Raw genomic sequence first — 19316 nt, forward strand, 5'->3', positions numbered from 1 at the left:
GGTAATCCATGGCCCTAGTCTGATATCATCTCTGGGAATGGGCCCGGAGCACCCGTGAGAAATAGCACAACGGTTGAGCAATGCAGCCTCATGTCTTAGGAAATGGAAAATTCTGAAAAGGAATGTTCTAGGGGGTTGGAGAGGCAGAGTCTCATTTCTTCACTGGTCCCTGCTGGTCTCTGAGACCACTCTGCCTCCTCCTCCACTCAGAGCCCTGGCTGGGATCTTTTTCTGTTTTTTTTTTTTTTTCCCCCCAGTGTCTGTGAAGTTCCCCATTGCCTGTGACAGTCCTTCTCCCGCCCCTGGTGCAGATTGCACCGAATGGGGGCTTTATGACTAGCATCTATTTTTTTAATTTTTTTGAGACAGGGAAGTCTTACTTTGTAGTCCAGGCTGGCTCTGAAGTGGTGGCAGACTTCCATTCTTGGCCTCTATGACTGCAGGAAAACACCACCATCTGGCATCATTACTGAAAGGCCAGCAGAACTTGAGGGATGCTAGGCTCAGGGCCAGACTATCTCAGGCAGAAGCTTCTAGATAATTCAGAAAGAGACTTAATCCTGTATATTACCAGGCTCCAAGGCTGTGGGCCACACAGTATTCTGACTACAGCATTCTTGCTAATGAGTGTGAATCATGGTAGGTGTTCTGTCAGCCAGCACAATCCTCCCCTGTCCACACCCTTTGTCTTTTCTCTCCCACAGCTGGTAGGACATTGAATATCAAAGACTTTCCTTAAAACAGTTCAGTAACCCTTATGGAGAATTGAATCCTTCCTCCTCGCCCCCAATCCCTCCCCTCAGAGTCTTTGGGGTCTGAAACAAGGTCCAGAATCCCCTGGGTGGCTATGTCAAATGGCGAATTTTTAGCCATAGAGGTCCGGTTTCTAGAAAAACTTGTCCAGGAGACAGAGCCCAGCTCCAGGAAGCAGGGCACTAGACTGATTGGGACCCTGTTTTTCTCTACTTCAGTGGGAGGGAGGTGGATAATCATTTAGATGCTTATTGCGACAGGTGCCCAGGCCGAAGTTGAGACAGCCAGCCTCAGGTGGCCTGGATGCGAATGTGGCAATTATGGAGGTTGCAACATCAGGAGATAGATGTATGATAGGTGCCTGGGAGCCCTGGCTAGAAGGCACCACAGAATCCATTCCCTCAACGTGCTCACTGTTGTCTTATGGTCTTGGAAAACCGAGGGCCCAGGGCCAGTTTTAGATGTGGTTCTTCCTCCTCAGCTACTCCACGAGACCTGGCCTGTCCAGGATGGATGATGGTAGAATAGCTTTCTGGTACAATCATGTCACAGGGTGGACCTCCCAGATCAGGAGGGACAGGACATCCCCTGGGAGAGCACAAAAGAAAAAAGAATTTTCATAGGTCATAGGTCTTTGCTACTTGTTTGATTCCAGTATGATCTCATGAGGGATCTTGCCTTGGTCTTGCTTGTGTTTAGTTCTGCAAAGAAGAGAGATTTAAGCTCTCTGTTTCCTAAGTCTGGAAGTGGTCATAACTTTGAATTTCTATCAGGATTAGTGAATTCTGTCTCTCTGTCTGTCTTTCTATCTATCTATCTATCTATCTATCTATCTATCTATCTATCTATCTATCATCTATTGGTCTTTCTAGTTATCTCTTAGCATACCATCTTATTTGGGCTTAAAAAGAAAGGAACACTGAAGGTGATTGCAATTCACAAACCTGCCAACTCACATTACAGTGAATCAGTAACAGTGAGTTAGCGGAATTGACCGGCTAATTCCCATGGCTCTGTCCTAATCATAAGTTCTCTAAGCTCAAAGTTTCTACTTAAATCAGACTTGGTGATTTCATGAACCTTGCTCAAAAGCAAGTCCTGGTAACTTTGTCAGGAGCTTTATATGAGCTGGTAGAGGAGCCCCAAGGCCAGTCTTCTAAAAAGCCAGGAGTTCTCTTGCTTATGTATCTACTTTGCTTTATTTCTCTTATCGTGTGTGTGTGTGTGTGTGTGTGTGTGTGTGTGTGTGTGTGTGTTCGTGCACACACATGTGCATATGCACTTGTACACACAAATGAGCATGTTTTGCACGTGGAGGCCAGAGGTTGATGTTTGGAATCATCCTCCACCAATGTTCTAACTTGTTCACTGAGGTAGCATTTCTCAATCAAATTCAGAGTTCAAAAATATGAGCTACTTTGCCAGACAACTTGCTGTGCAAATCCCATGTCTCTGACAAGGCTGGAATAACACAGATTGGAGGACACACACACATTGGATCATGTCCATCCAATGTGGGTTCTGAGGATCCAAATTTTGGTCCATGTTTGTGTGGTAAGTGCTTTAAACATTGGCCCCTGCCCCCAGCCCTATTATGTTTGTTTCTCTCTCCCTCTCTCCCTCCCTCCCTCTCTCCCTCTCTCCCTCTCTCCCTCTCTCCCTCTCTCCCTCTCTCCCTCTCTCCCTCTCTCCCTCTCTCCCTCTCTCCCTCTCTCCCTCTCTCCCTCTCTCCCTCTCTCCCTCTCTCCCTCTCTCCCTCTCTCTCCCTCTCTCTCTCCCTCCCTTCCTTCCTTTCTTACTTTTTTTTTTTTTTTAAAGGCAGAATCTTATGTAGATCAGGCTGGCTTTGAATTTGTTAGGTAGCTGAGGTTGGCTTTGATCTCTTGATTCTTCTGCCTCAGCCTCCAAAATGTTGGTAGTATAGTCACACATGACCATGCCTGGCTCTTTCTTTTAAATTTGTCTTTCTTTCTTTCTTTCTTTCTTTCTTTCTTTCTTTCTTTCTTTCTTTTTTTTTTTCTCAAGACAAAGTTTCACTGTGTAACAGCCTTGGCTGTTCTGGAACTTGCTTTGTAGACTAGGCTGGCCTTGAACTCACAGAGATCCACCTGCCTCTGCCTCTTGAGTGCTGGGATTAAATGCATGTGACACCCCACCCAGCTATCATTTACTTTTTTTTTTTTAAATGAAAATCTTTGATTTTAAGAACTGTGATTTTAGTCTACATATTTAGATTTCTTTTTTTCTTTCCCCCTTTGTCTTTCTTTTTCCCCTACAAGTTTGAATAGAATGCTGTGTTATGTATATCAAGTTGTCATTTTCTTTGGTGCCTTTCTGAGGGGATGGAGATTTGGGTGAGCAGTGTGTGAAGCAAGATAACCCTGACTGTTTCCCCCTCCTTTTGAGCAGTAGAGCCTTCTGCTTTCTGGGGACATGAAAACTACCCTATGGGACCCAGTGTTGTTCCTTTATGACACAACTGGAAAACAGCTCTCCTGGAAATGCTTCTCCCTCTCAGGCTGTTGAGACAAAATGTGAAGCTTCAAGCATTGGGTTGACAGTGGACACTCAGCAAGACTCTATTCCTCCCTGCCTCTCTTCCTTGCCTGCATTACCTCCTCACTGCGACAGCTCATCCTGGTCCATTCTGGTCAGTTTTAAGATGCCACACTGATTTAGTAACAACCTTTATTCATTTCTTTTTGAGAGTCTGATACATTTGGTAGGGACCAGTATTGATTGTAGATGGCACTGTGACTATATTTACGAATTCACTCATTTGTTTACGCTGAGGCTCCAACTCACCGTCTTGTGCATGTCCAGACATCAAAGCAACTACAAATTAGTAGAAACAATCTGCCCTATTTTCCTGTTCTAATTGCAGCAATATTTAAACCTGAATGCAAAAAAAAAAAAAAAAAAATCCTACACCTTAGCATTGGGGGATGCAGTGGTCTGAGTAAGAATGGCCCCCATAGGCACATATATTTGAATATTTAGTCATCAGGGAGCAGAAATCTTTGAAAGGATTAGAAGGATTAGGAGGTATGGCCTTTTTGGAGGAAGTATGTCACTGTAGGAGGGCTTTGAGGTTACAAGAGTCAGTGCCAGGTCCAGGCTCTTTCTTTCTCTCTGTGTTGGATCAAAATGTAGGTCTTAGCTACTATACCAGGTCCATGTAAGCTGCCATGCTCCCACCACGATAGCAACAGACTAACCGTTTGGACCATGAAACAAGCCCCCAGTTAAAGGTTTTGTTTTGTATGAGGAGTTGCCTTGGTCATGGTGTCTCTTCACATCAAAGAATAGTAACTAGGACAGGTGATGTGATATCTATTCATGGTTGTCAATTCTGCTACATCCGGAATTAACTAAAAATGAAAGTTTCTAGGTATGCCTGTGAGAGAGTTTGAGGTACTTGGATCATTTGAGGTAGAAAGACTCACCTTAAATCTGGACTACACCTTCTAGTGGCAGCCTATGTAAAGGCTATGGAAGACATTTTTCTCTTTACCTGCTTGCCCTAGCTCTTACTGGGATGTTTATCCTTTCATTGACATTAGAGCCTATTTTTTTTTTTTTTCCTGGATTCTGATATATACTGAAGACCAGCGGACACATCCACCCTTGTGGACTAGCCAAGTACTGGATTCTCAGACTTTCTGTTGGTAGACAGACATTGTTGGACTAGCTGGGCCACAGCCTGTGAGCCACTATTTTCTATCAGTTCTGTTCATCTAGAGTAGCAGTCTTTTTAATGATATAATTCTTTAATATAGTTCTTCATGTCATAGTGATACCCCCCCAACCATAAAATTATTTTGTGGCTTCTTCATAACTGTAATTTTGCTACTGTTATGAATCATAATGTAAATATTGGATAGGCAGGATATCTGATGTGTGATCCCCCGTGAAAGGGTTGTCTAACCCCTGAAGGGGTCTTGAGCATGGAGAACCACTGCTCTAGAACTAATACAGGGGGATTCAGAAACAGTTCTGCTTAGAGACAGTGATGGGCTATGACTTGAGTTGCAAGATGACATAAACCCTCTCCTCTAAGTTGGTTTTGGGCCACAGCATCAGAGTCAACTAGAGCAGAAGGGGCCAAAAAGGTATGCTGTGGAAGTCAAGGATAGAAAACATCCAGAGAGACAGACACCAACTGTAATTAAATCATTGTTTAGGTAACTAAAACAGCTGTACACATTCAGGAGAGTCTTATAATGAGCTGTGTGCTCTCTCTGTCTCTGGTTTTCTCTCTCTCTCTCTCTCTCTCTCTCTCTCTCTCTCTCTCTCTCTCTATATATATATATATATATATATATATATATATATATATATATATTTGTGTGTGTGTGTGTGTGTGTGTGTGTGTGTGTGTGTATGTATGTATGTATATAGATGTGGAGGCCAGAGGTCAAACCTTGGGTATTGTTAATCAGAATCTATCCATATTTTTGGTGGATGAAGACAGGATCACTGACTGGTCTGGAACTCAGCTGGCCTGTGAGCCCCAGGCATCCTTCTCTCTCTGCCTCCCCACTGCTGAGGCACACTGCCACCTTTGTTAAGATTTGAACTGTGGGACCTGGGGATCAAACGCAGGTCCTTGGGCTTGCACAGCAAACACGTAAATGACTGATCTCTCTATGTCCTACTATTTTTTTTTCATATTCTTGATCCATAGTTGGTTTGTAGTCAACTTTGGAGGGCTGGCTGCTGCCCAACTAGCAGCATGCCAAGAGCAGCGACTGACTTTCAGTGAGTGCTTACTGTGTGAACGCAACTGTGCTTTACAGCGGGCTCAGTGCTTTTCAGTCCTGGTTGAATATTCAAACCATATATATACATATATATATATATGTATTGGTCAGGCCCCACCCAACATCAATGAAAGTCAGAATCTAGGTTGGGGCCAAGACACTGAGATGATTCACAAACTCATCAGGTAATTTGGAGTGAAGTCACTGTCAGGATTCTCACATTGACTCTTTCAACTTTCCATTGTCCCTATGAGGTGGTACCAGTGCACACCCCGATTTTCAGGTGCTGATGTGAAGTAAACCTCCTTACCGGGACCTCAGCTTTGGCAGTCTAATGATATGTGAATGCACCAAAGTCTCTGAGAAGAGGGGTCAGGATGAGTGAATGCCACAGGACATGAAAGATTCAGGACCTGTCCTGAGGACACTGCTAGGGTTTGAATGTGGGGTGCCCCTCCCATGTGTATGTGTTGGAAATTTGGCTCTAATTGCATCGGTACTGAGAGGTGGTGTGTGTATAAGAAGATTGGGTGGTAAGGCTCTGCTTTGGTGAATGAACTCATTCATTCATGGATTAATGGTTTAACAGATTAATTCATGTGAGGATTAAGGGATTAATGGATTATTGGGGGTGGAAATGTTATAAAGTTTACTATTGGGTTGTGTGTGTGTGTGTGGGGGGTGGTGGTGGGTGGTTCAGTCTCTAAAGTGCCTGTTGTGTAAGTGTGAGGAGCTGAGTTCGGATCTCCAGCCATCACTTAAAAACCAGGTACAGTGGATGTCTGGAACCGCAGCACTGGGAGGATCCTGAGATACCAACCAGCCAGTCTCGCTGAAGTGGCGAGCTTTGGGTTCAGTTCTGCCTCAAAAGATAAGATGGGGAGTGATTGAGGAAGCTATCAGATGTTGACCTCTGGCCTACATTCACAACTGCACGCATGAATGTACCCATCTACACAGAAACATATAATATACCACCCCCCTCTCTTTTTGTGTTTTGTTTTTTCTTTTTCTTTTTTTTTTTTATTAGATATTTTATTTACACTTCAGATGGTATCCCCTATCCCCATTCCCCCCCCCCCCCGCCCCTTAGGAAACCCCTATCCCATGCCCCCTTTTCCTTTTTGCATTTATACATTTTTTAAAAATAATGTTAATCATAGGCTTTATAAGTTTGTAATTGTTCAATCAGAGGTGTAACCCACTGACCAACCTAGATATAACAACTATCTTTGACTGGTGGAGATACATGAATATCTGCCTCCCTGTCTCCCACCTCTTTCTCTCTTTCATCACCTAGCTTCTCCTCTCCTTCTTCTTCTCCTCTTCTTACTCCTTTTCTTCCTCTCAGTACTCCTCCTACCTTAGCTCCTCCTACACATCACCCTTCCTGTTAAAATGAAACTTTTCTCTCAAAATACAATTAGAGCATAATTATGCCAATTTGTACCAGTGAGGTACAGGATAGTCCCAATACCCAGTCCATCCTTTTGTTGACTAACCAGCTCCTCTGTCATCTATTCTAACTAAAACATTTAGTTCTGAACCTGGCTTTAGGATGAATGTCAGCTGACGACCATCCACTCAAATCTTTTCTCTTAAGGTCAATAGCTATATGTTTTCAATCCCATCAGAAATCCAGAATGACTGAGTTAACTATAATTGTGGGAAGCACAAAGCATAGTTTCTAAACCTTAGCCAATTTATAGAGACCTCTGAACACCTGGACACTCGCTCTACTTCAAAACGTTGGAGCATCTGTTCTTCTGCCTTCTGGCCCAGGATCATCTGACAGACCTTAGTGCTGCAGAATTATTAAGGGCTGATTACTCTTTCTAGGCAGATATAATCAGTCGACTATTCTGCAAGTGTGTCCTTTTCTGGACAGTAATTTGTCTGTAGAAGGAAAGTGGCAATTCTTGCCTAGTGGCTGTCTCACCACAACTGGAGTAACTCCAAGGATGCTCAATTTCTTCTTAGAATTCAATATAGGAAGCTGTCCGGAGCAGACAGGTCTCTAATGAAAATGAACATTAATACTGAAATATTTGTCATGTCAATTCTAAGGATTTCTGATGTTTTGAAAACCAGCTATCCATGTAAGGTAATCTGGACTGTTGCCTGTTAACTCCACTCAGCTATTTCTAAATAAAACATAGAGAACACCCTTATAATAAACTCCAAGTCATGAATTTGCTATAGTCCCTTAACTCACAGGCTGACCATCTAAAATCAGTTAAAAAAAGTTAAAGAAGGACTGGGTCTAAGCTTTGTATTCTTAAATGTGTTATACTGGTACAATGCCTATGAGAGTAACAATATTCATCTCACTCTTATATCACTAAGAAGCTCATGCCAATGAAAACCTTAAAATTTGTAAACAAAGTAAATTGGTGCCATTTAAGAATTTATATCTTCATCTTGATATTAATTATACAGATTTCTACTAATAGGTTATGGCTATGCAATAAACCCTAGCTAATCCTCTCTATTCCGACAAAACCACTACTTTTCCCTAGAGAGACAGCCCAACATTTACCACCTTAGTCCCCAAGCCCAGGGAATAGGGGCGCTGACTCATCATTAGCTTCTTCAAGCTGATTATGGGTGTTGAGATATTAGAAGAGGAGTGGGGGGGAGAGCAAATTGACAATCCTCTGATGCTGTGTCTTCGCTGCCTCCAGATGGAATTCCCGGACCTCAGAGGTTTGAGCAGGTCTGCCCAGCTTGCTTGTTGAGTAGATACACCAAGGCTGATCATTCTGCAATATACAATTCTCAAAACAACTTTTAGTATCAAGATAGTTTTTTTTTTTTTTAAAAAGGGCTGGTGTTTTATTAAGAATGTTGGTTCTAACCGCTTTTCTATTTTTTCCCCTCTTTTATTGGATATAATATTTACATTTCAAATTTTATCCCCTTACCATATTTCCCCCACCACCCAGGAACCCCTTATCCCATCCCCCCTCCTCCTGCTTCTATGAAGGTGTTTACCCACCTACCCCCAGCCCCCCTCCCCGTGTTTTGTTTTTTCAAGACAGGGTTTCTCTGTGTAGTCCTGGCTGTCCTGGAACTCACTCTGTAGACCAGGCTGGCCTCTAACTCATAAATCTGCCTGCCTCTTATACCTCTCTTTCTGGTAGAATAAACTGCTTAAAATTCATCTCCAAGAGCCTGTTTGTTCCATCTTACTAGACAACACCCTTGGGCGTGTTGTGATACAGCAGGAAAGCCCTCATCAGCAGCCAAACAGATGCCAGGACCAAGCTCTGAAAACGTAGCTGCTGGAACCCCACTTCTTCATGAATGGCACAGACTGCCATAAACGGTGACATCATCAGAAGCTGCCAGATTATGACACTCGCCCACTCAGGTTTCATGGAAGTAGGACTAGGACATTAGATGCTTGGTCCTTGTCTAGTGGACTGTCATTGGAATGTCCCTATTCCATGAGTTACGTGATGCCGCTGGCTGTGAGAGGCTATAGCATGAAGACCATGGCTTCTCTGAAGAGCCTGCAGAAATCCTCCTGTTCCATTTTTAGCTTCCCAGCGAGGGAGATGTTAGTATGGTGCCGGACAGAAGGGATCAAGGCAGGAGGCATGTGTGAAGCTTCCTGTGGACGCCATCCCTCCTACTGCTTCCATTGTTGAACTCAGGTCAATCATGCTTTCCCCCTCTCCTGCTGTGCACTGTATTCACTGCTTGGTCAGGATTTTACAGACAACATCCTTTACTTTTGTAATAAAACTGATGCTTAAACCAACAACAAAACTGAAACCCATCCACTTCAGTGATGTTTTAGAGAGAGAGGTAATGAAATATATATTGTAAAGTTCCCTATGACAGACAGGAACTAGATCAGCATCAAGACATTTTAGAAATAGTCTTTATTCTCACAGCCAAACAAGAGTGGGCTGATACATGGATTAGTCAGTTTTCTGTTACTGTGACAAAACAGTTGAAAGAATCAACTTAAAGGGAAGGGAGGATAGTCTCAGAGACCCAGTTTCAGAGGTCTCAGTTTATAATTACCTCATGTGGGCAGAAGAGCATCGTGATGGGACAGCGTGATGTACTATAGCTGTTTATCTAATGGACAGTGTGATACACCATCTCGGTTTACTTTATGGCAGAGAGATAGGTCAATATTTCTCTCAGGGACACAGTTCCAATGACCTAACTTTCTCCTACTAAGGGTTGTACTAGTTCCCAATACTGCCATAGGCTGAGGACCGAGCCTTCAGCACAAGGACTTTTTCCTCTGATTGTGGTGGGCTGTACCCAGAATCCCAGCACTCAGGAGACTAGGGTCAGAGAATAGGAATTTGAAAACTCATTCAGAGACGTTTCATGACGCATGTTAGGTTGCACAGTGAACTGAGAAGATGAAGCCGGTTAGAAATATTTCCCTGAACTCTGACCCACAGCTTCTCCTTCCACCTGCCTCTCTCCACCTATAAACTTTGGACAGCAAAGCATTTTCTAGCTTATTCCCCAGTGAGTGTCTTTTCCTCAGCTAGGTTGGTGACTGGTCTGGAAGCTGAGTCAGGGTGATGGGCTCAGGCTGTGGCCAGAACTCATGTGATGTCTAGACCCCTTGCCCACTGCCCTAGGCTCTTTTTTTTTTTTTTTGAAACACATGGGAAAGGGTGAATATGATGGGCTTTCCTCAGGCTGCAGATGTTTACTGGGTCAGGCTAACTGATTGCAAAATGAGGATTGGGAAAGAGTGAAGGGGGCAGGGCCCAGGATCTTGGGGGCTATGGTGGGATCCCAGAGAACAGCCAAGCATCTGATGAATTTTGGTAAGCAGTGCTCCTTAGATCCCATCTCTTCCTGGGACAACGATCAGAGTGCTTGCAGCCCTCAGCCCAGGTTCAAGACCACAGCCCTTGGAACAATGCCTGGTGCCTTGATAGCACCCACCTTGGGGACATCCTGCTTGATGCTCTGGAACCCTGGCTCGCTCAGAATACAACCCCAAGCGTCCCTGCTGTGGCAGCAGGTCCCATCATCCACCTAGCAGGGTAGAACTGGCTTCCTGACATCCTCGCTCTTAGCCTTTAGCGTAGCCACTGGCTAAGTCTTGGCCTTTTCTATTTGCATAAAATAGATGCCCTGGTGACCCCAGGAGTCCTCACTGAATGAGCTTCAGAAAGTAGAGATGTGTCTGTCCTTCCCTTCCTGGAACCAAGATGCAGGGATGTCAGGCAAAAGACCAGGACAAAGGGTGGAAGCTGGAGGCGGAAGCACATCCTCTCTGAAGGTAAGAGGCCTGGTCTGGCTGGCCCACTCATCACATGACCTGCATCTTTGTTTTCTGGAATTCCTGCTGAATCTCCCTTAAAGAGCCTTGGAAGGAATCCAATGATATGATGGACAGGCAGATGCAAGTTCTGCCATTGAAAAAAATAGATTTAAAAATTATATTTGTTTATTGGTGTCTGCACATGTGCATTGTGGCACAAAACACACATTAAGGTCAAAGGACAACTGGAGGGAGTCAGTTTTCTTCTTCCACTGTGTGAATCTTGGGAACTGAATGAACTAAGTAAGGTTGTCAGGCTTGGCTCGAAGTGTCTTTATTGTGCTAAGCGATCTCACTGGCCTAAGTTCTTACGGTTTTTGAGCACAGTGGCAAGAGGCACAGACCATGAGCGTCTTTCCTAAGCCTCAGGTTCTCTCTAGTTCGTAATGCACTGCCAAACCCTGCAGTGTTGGAATGACCATGTATACTTTGCTCTCATCAGTCAGTGTGAGAGACGAATGCCATACAAGGGAGCCAGGGGGCTGCAGCACCAGGCATGGAGCTCCCAGTGGCTACTTGTTGAGGCACCTGGTATTGTAGCCTAGAAACTGGGGTCTGGCACACAGACACTCAAGACAGTTATTCTATCCTCAGAAGTGGTGAGATCAGAAGAATACACATCACTGAGGCCAGGTTTTTCTGGAGAGTCTGCCAGACATCTCCCACAGCCTTCCGGAAAGGTCCTGTAGCGGGTGTCTGTGTAGACTCATGAATATTGCAATTTCTATTCCAGAAAAGGGTTTCCATTCACATGGTCTTTATGTGGATTGCAAAGCCATTGGTGTGTGAGATGTCTCTTTGTATCATGTTTGGAATAGTTCCAGACTGATGGGCTTGGCAACAGAAATCCACGTAGGCATTGTTTGGGAAACCACAGTGGTCAGAAACGAGAACCCAGGGGTTGGAGAGACGGCTCATTGGTTGAGATCACTTGTTGCTCTTGTAGAGAATTCAGCTTTGGTTCCTGCTACCTATATGGTGGCTGACAACCATCTATTACTAGTTCCAGGGGATCTGATGATATCTTCTGGCCTCAGTGGACATGTAAACATGTGGTATGTGCGAACCCAAGTATATAGACACACACACATTAAAAAAACAACCCAACAGCCAACTAGCCAACCAACCAACCAAAAGGTTTTGTAGCCCCGTGGCTTTGGTTCAAATTCCCGATCTGCCTCTTGCTACTCCTTTGATCCTGAGTTAACTTCTGTATTTTGTTTCCTAATCTCTAAAGTTAGATCATAGCTGTGCTGTGCTACTAAGGCTTCGTGGGTACTGAATTGACTGACTGAATTTTAGTGAGTGTCTATTTGTGGCTCAGCTCTCTGTGTCTGGCATGTCAGGATGTGTGGATGGCTAGGGAGACAGAAAATTTTTATTCTTAAAGAATAGCCTGCATGCCCACAATATATTTTGATAATATTTCCCACTCCTGTCTCTAACTCCTCCTAGATCCATCTTTCAACTGTCTTCTTTCTCCCATTTTTATCTTTTTATATTTTATAACCTACCGAGTCTAGTCCAGTTTGTGTTTCTCATATACTTATGGTCATGAGGCCATCTTCACCTGAGGTCACATCCTTAAAGACTAATGACTCTCCCTTCCCCAAAAGCCATCAAATTGCTAATAGCTCCTCAGCAAGAGATTGGGACTGGTGAGTGCCTTCTCCCTCTATGCTGGAATGTTTACTGGTTCAATTTTTTTTGTGCAGGCTACCACAGCTGGATAACAGGATTTTAATCTCCACCTGGCTCAGATGTTCAGACAGGAAGAAAGAAGGCGGAGAGAAGTTACCTTCTATCTTAGGATATCTGCAAAGTCAGACATAAGGTATGTCTTCAAAATCTACCACATTGGGGGGTATTGTCTTTACAGAGTATGCAACAAGAGTCCATATGTGGTCTACTGGCTTGTGGCTTGCTCAAACACAGAACCTGTCTGTAAGCTCTGCTGGCTAGCAGTTAAATGGAGAGTTTCATCCAAGCAGGTGGGGCCAAGGGTCCAGGCATCCAGGTGGAATGAGTACTGGATCCTGTCCAAACACTGGTTTTGGTTTTGGGCTCTTCTTTAGTCTTAAGGTTCTCTGAGTGTTAGTGTGTCCATTGGTAAAATGGAGGCACCATTGACATAGTGCTGGAAACACCAAGAGTGACACTGTGTAAACAGAAAGTCCTAAGGTGTTCAGTACAGCAGGGGTTCTTTTGGGGTGAAATTTTCCGTGTTCTACGTACCTATCAACCCTGAGATCACCGTCCAGCTTGTTTACTCCTCCTGTGAAAGCTCTGAAAAGGCCCACATGCTGGAACCTGGCAAACATATAGGTAGCCATTGGTATTAGTGGGTGCTGTGGTGTATGAGAGCCCTTTGAATTTCAAGTGTTGAAAGCTACTCTCTAAAGTCCTATGTGGATGGTGGTTGAGAGTTAGTACCTTTGGGTGGTGACTGGGTCATGAGGGCAGTTCCAGACCTGACTACTATTCACTACTATTCACTGTAGAAGTTGCTTTGTTATAAGAATGAGGTGTCTAGAGCACTTGATCTGTCTCACTATGAGGTGCAGTGGTTTTCAACCTTCCTAATGCTGTGACCCTTTGATACAGTTCCTTATGTTTTGGTGACCCCCCCCCCCCAACTGTAAAAGTACTTTGTCGCTACTTCGGAACTGTAGTTTTGCTACTCTTAGATAATTGTAATGTCACTATCATGACCCACAGGTTGAGAACTGCTGATGTAACCCCTTCTGCTTTACTATGACATTCTGTGCTCTGGGCTTTTCAGTATCTAGTACCATGAGCCAGATTGACCCCTAGTCTTTTAACATGTATATTGCTGTATATTAATTGTTTTAAAAAATCATTGTTTTCATTGTAACCCTCAAGTAATGTTCTTAGATCAGGTTTCCCCTCTCTTCTTCTCTTCCTCTTGCCTGAAATACCAACTTTTGTGTTGTTTCCCCACGACTATCTCCCAGATCCTGTATACGAGAGCACGTATGCCACACTCATCTTTCTGATTTGGGCATTGCCACACTTAACATGATGACCTTCAGTTCTATCCATTTAAAAAAAAATGCTCAATCTTATTTTTTCCTTGGCTAATCCATTGTGCACACACAGTATGTTTTTACTCCTGTATCTATTCCTCTGTTGATGGGCTGCTTCTATAACTTGGTCATCGTGACTGGTGCCATGATGAACACGGGGGTTGAGAACATGTCTGCGATATGTTGGCTTGGGAGTGTTCCCGGTTTTCACCAAGGGTGGTGCAGCTGGGTCATATGGTGGTTTTGTGAGGAAGTCTGATGTATCCCCACTTATCAGCTCTGTATAAGAGTCCTCTTCCCTACATCCATACCAGATTCTGCTGCATTCTCTAATTGTTTTTCTTTATAACTTCCCTGGGTGGTGCTGTTCAGGTACGGTGCTGGGAAAGGGACTGAGGCAGGAGTGACACTGAGTCCCTGACCTTCAGTTAGGAGTCTGAGGTCCTGTAAGCTTCTGCTGCTCTGTGGCCTGGCCAAGTCACTCTCCCTTGGGTTCTAGTCTCATCTGCTGTGTGAGTGAAACTGCACACCATGGCAGACACAGACCAATCAGGTAACATTTCAAATAAATTTTCAAGGCACTGGAATCTAGGATAAGAACAGCACTAGCCAGGAGCTTTAGACTATAGCTTTACCTCAGGAACAAGCACGCTGACTGGCCTTGGAGCAAGTTACTTCTCCTTGACAAGCTTTATTTTCATAATCTAAGGACTGAGATTCTAGGGCAGATCAGCAACTCCAATGCAGGACACACTGGAATCAACCTGGTAGCATGGTGTAAGAGTCACTGGTGGGAAGGCTCACCCCATCCTGACTCAACTGGAGGTCCTGAGCCACACCATTGGGATCATCATCTGGTTGTCTAATATGGCTAGTGTCTTGGCAGTGTTGAGGGACAGAGTATCTCTAAGGATCTAAAGTTCCTCCTCCTCCTCCTCCTCTTCCTCTCCCTTCTCTTCCTCTTCCTCCTTCTGAGATGGGAATCTTATGTAACCCAGGTTGATCACAAATTTGCTAAGTAGTTGAAGATGACCCTGAATTCTTTTTTTCTTTTCTTTCTTTCTTTCTTTTTCTTTCTTTTTCTTTTTCTTTTTTTTTTTTTTTTTTGCTTTTTAGAGACAGGGTTTCTCTGTGTAGTCCTGGAACTCACTCTGTAGACCAGGTTGGCCTCAAACTCAGAAATCCACCTGCCTCTGCCTCCCAAGTGCTGGGATTAAAGGTGTGCGCCACAACTGCCCAGCGACCCTGAATTCTTAATCTTTCTACCTTCGCCTTCAAAGTGCTGGCATGTGCTGCCAAGCCTGGTTCAGAAGTTTCCTTGAGGCTTTAGCTTTTGTTTTGTTTTGTTTTGGGAAGTTTATGGGATATGATGGTCATAGGTGCCCTCGATTGATGCTGGGGCTACCATTCTCTTTGCCAACAGTGTGTGTGTGTGTGTGTGTGTGTGTGTGTGTATGTGTGTATTTCTGTCCATCTCTAGGAACTTCACCCCCCACCCCACTAGATCCCACATACAAGGGCAAACATGTCATATTGTCTTTCTGAACTCGGGGTGGTATATACTAGGATTATCTGGAAGTCTTTAGAATACTTCTGTGATTGGACCCTACCCAAAGAAATACATACAATCTTTAGAGGCTAGAGCATCCCTGTCTAAAAGTATCTGCCCAAGTGCTTTGAAACATAAACACCTGAGTTGAGAGACATTGGCTTAGGACTCACCAGTGAGCCAGAGAATGCTGCCTGGCACTTTTCTGGGCAGGTTGCTTATGGCCTGGGATGAGTGGTGGCCCTCAGGAGGGTGACCTCTGAACAAGCAGTTGAGGCACCTGGTCTAATTGGTAAGGACATAGCCTCTAAAGTTAGGTAGCCTGGGATTGAATTCCAATTCTGTCTTTATTGGCTAGGTGACTTTGGACAAACAGTGAACCTCTCAAACTTACTTTGCCTACCTATAAAATGGGCCTTATGACAGCCTTCACTTCATGGGGCTCTGAAGGGTAAATGCATTCTGCTGCAAACTCAATCGAATACCGCTCGGCACACAGAGCACTGCCAATAACGTGGTGGGGAGCCTATACCTTCTTGACTTCTAGACCCTAGTGTGAAGCTCCGTGATTGGGTGGAGGAGACTTTCCCTAAAGACAAGTTCATGTCTGCTCTATTTTGTTCCATATCCCAGACTACTGCTCTTTCCCCTAAGTCTTGTCTGCTAAGCCTGCAGGCCTTAACCCTGGCTGTGAATCATAATCACCAGAGAGAGCCATTGGAAGTGCAGATTCCCAGGTCACTCCTGTCTGCCTCACCTCACCATTACCTAACAGGCCCCGGGTGAGGCCAGGGACTGGAGATTTGAAAATACTTTCCAAGTGTTACGGTTTGAATACACAACATTCTCCGTAAGTGCATGTATTTGAACTCGTGGCTCCCTGCAGATAGCACTGTTTGGGGAGGTGGTGGAACCTTTTGGAGGTAATGGTTAGCTGGAGGAAGTGAGGTGAGCGGTGGACCTTCAGTATCATGGCCTAGCCCCACTTCTGGCCCCAGACCCTCTATGCTGACTAGTCCACTGAACTCGACACCCCATGTTCCTGCCGCCACGCAGCTGCTTACCCCTGTATCTTCCCTGTCATAATAGACCACATCCCCTTAAACTGTAAACCAAAATAAGCCACTTCTTGTCAGGTATTTGTTCACAGCAACAAGAAGAGTATCCTGACCACATGACTTTCTCTTGCTTCCATCTCCATCTTGCTGGAGATGGAACCAAGGTTCTGTGTGTGTGCTTAGGAAAGTAGTTTACAGAGTCTCACCCAAAATGTCTTAAAAATTCAGCCAAACACCACAGTGGATACAAACAAAACTCCATGGAAGCCTGTAAGACCACCTCTGTATACAGGTCCGCAAGTCAGCAAAGTCTTTTATCATCCGGTGAATCTAGACTTTTGCTTTGGAACATAGAGCTAATGTATTTTCTAACGGTGGGGAGATTTCCATGGAGTCATTGCCATTCTCATGCCTTGCAATAGCTTGAAAAACAGATTTCTCAGCAACTCCTATCAGGAGCCAGAGTCTGTTCTCGCTTCCTGAATCTTGACTCATAATCCTTCACGGTTCTCTCATCTTTACTGTTTGGACCAGTTTTCCGAGAACACTATGGAGGCTGAGAGGCTATAAGGAAGACCAAGAAGCTCCAGCAACAGCCAGGCACTACCCACCAAGCTCACGAGTGAGACCGTCCTGGTCTTCTGTTCCAACTGACCAGCCAGCAAACAAGCTGATGTGTTTTCAAGCTGAAACACGAGCCGCAGGAGAGCTGATTTGACGATGAGAAGAACTGTGAGAAATGAGTGGATCTTTGTCAGTTCAGCCAGCACGGTGCAGGTTTGTTACAAGGGAATAGATGCCAGGAATTTATCCATGCTGGGCTTGAAAGACAGCTCAGTAGGCAAAGTGCTTTCAGTACAATCATGAGGACTGAGAAACCAGGGTAAACAAACAGGAAGGCAGGTGCGACATCATATAAATCTAGGGTCAGGGAGTTTGGGACAGAAGGATCACTTGGGTCCACTGACTAGCCAGTCTAACAGAGTTGGTAAGCTCCAGGTTCAGTGAGAGACCATGCATTAAACACACACATGCACACGCACATGCACACGCACACGTACATGTACATATATACACATAATAAAAAAGATTTAAGTTTTCCCTTCCTTTATACTCAGAGTCTATATCAGCCAGAAAGGTAGCCAGAAGAGGGATATGCAATCTCCCAGTCCCTGGGGAGTCAGATCTGTGTCCCAGGTCAATCTAAGAGGCTGGAAACTCCCAGGGGGGGCCACATTTGGCTACTGAGGCCAAGGCAATGTAAACCCCATCTGACCCCTTTGCTTTTGGAAGCCTCATCTTCCCAGGGCTTGGAGGAACTGAGATTCTAACTATGCCCAGCATCTTCTATCTGCACTGTGGCAATACTTGTTCTGTGGCCTGGGGCCTTGGGAAAGCTTGGTGCAATCGTGAATGAGTAAAACACTATCTGATCATAAGTCAGAAAGCCTGTTTTCATTTTCAAAACTCTGTGTGTCAGTGGCTGTAATGCAATGTCCAGCAATATCTTGAGCAAGTGACCGGCAGGGGACATAGGATGCTGTTTACTCAAGATAGCTCCATCACGCAAAAACAGCTTGCCTAACCGGGTTTGTAAATGACGGTTACGAGACCACCATTGCAACAGTGATTGCTCTGGGGGATGGTCCCAGGAGGGAGCTGGTCCCTTCAGGACAATTTTGGGGCCCTTTTCTACTTTCTGGAGCCCTGGGAACCCCTGGGTCTCTGGCAAGGAGCAGAGCAAAAGCAGAGTTGGGAAGTCCTGTCTGAAGTGCTGTGGTCTGGGTAAGGACGGCTGCCTCTGGGCAACAGACTTCCTGCTACCTAGGAAGAAACAGCCTCAGGTGTTGGCAGAGTTTGGAGATGATTAGGGGCCTGTGGGTATGTCATGGGGGAGTGGTCTGGACACACAGAGAGAAAAAGGCGACTTGGGCTTTGGAACAGCTTCACGTGGGTCTACAGGGCTGGGAACAGCGGTCAGTTCTAATCCAGCACTAAAATCATGGTAGGTGGTGTCTGTCTGCTGTGCCCACGGTCAGGGATGGCCCCTATGAGTGTTTCCTAGAACATCAGATTGTTAGAAAGTCTTCATGGTTTCTGTTTCTCCCTTTTGCCCAGGGTCTGAGTCACTGAGACCTCAGCTACCACTTCTTGCTATATCCTCCAGGACTACAGCCACCATCAACAATACTTTCACTGCCTTGCCTACCACTGTTAATCACTGTCACAAGGACCACACTCACCATCAAAACACCACCATCCACATCTGCCCCACAGCCATCATCAATCCTATCACTGCTATCACCGCCAACCCTGTCACCACTACCTCCATCAGTGCCACTCACCACACCACCAATGCCATCCCCAATAACACTGTCACCCCTACCACCGATATATCCTGGCTGCCACTATCAATGCCAGCACCAACACCACCATCTCAACCACACTTCCTCTCCTGTTACCACCAAGTAGCACATTCAATACCTTTTTTAGTATTTCAAAGCACATTCATATATTCAGTTAATCCTTACAGCATTCCCAAGAGCCAGTCATTATTGTACCCATTTTATGTCTTGGGAAGTTGAGGCCCAGAGATAAAATGGTGTTTCTTCCCCCCCCCCCAGACCTCCAGGTGAGTGTATACTATATGCAAGAATATTCATAAATCTAGGCGTGGTAGTCATATTTTCAAAACTTAAAAAAATTAATCTTGGTAATAACTGAACATAGACAAAATACTATAAATTCAACTGACAGTTGCTGGCATATTCCCCTCCCCCAACGTGACCCTCACCCCCAGTCTGGACTCACAGCTCACCTCTTCTGGAGAGGTCA

The 19316-nt window shown here is 44.8% G+C and overlaps 1 long non-coding RNA gene across 1 annotated transcript; it reads left to right on the forward strand.

Annotated features, from left to right (window-relative positions):
• Positions 1 to 2169: 2169 nt before the first annotated feature.
• LOC143434212 (uncharacterized) lies at positions 2170 to 12662 on the forward strand. Its single transcript, XR_013103551.1, has 3 exons — positions 2170 to 2307; positions 10633 to 10785; positions 12543 to 12662. It is a non-coding gene; the product is annotated as an uncharacterized LOC143434212 (long non-coding RNA).
• Positions 12663 to 19316: the final 6654 nt, after the last annotated feature.

This window comes from Arvicanthis niloticus, chromosome 13, assembly GCF_011762505.2.
Source record: "Arvicanthis niloticus isolate mArvNil1 chromosome 13, mArvNil1.pat.X, whole genome shotgun sequence".
Taxonomy (NCBI): Eukaryota; Metazoa; Chordata; class Mammalia; order Rodentia; family Muridae; genus Arvicanthis; species Arvicanthis niloticus.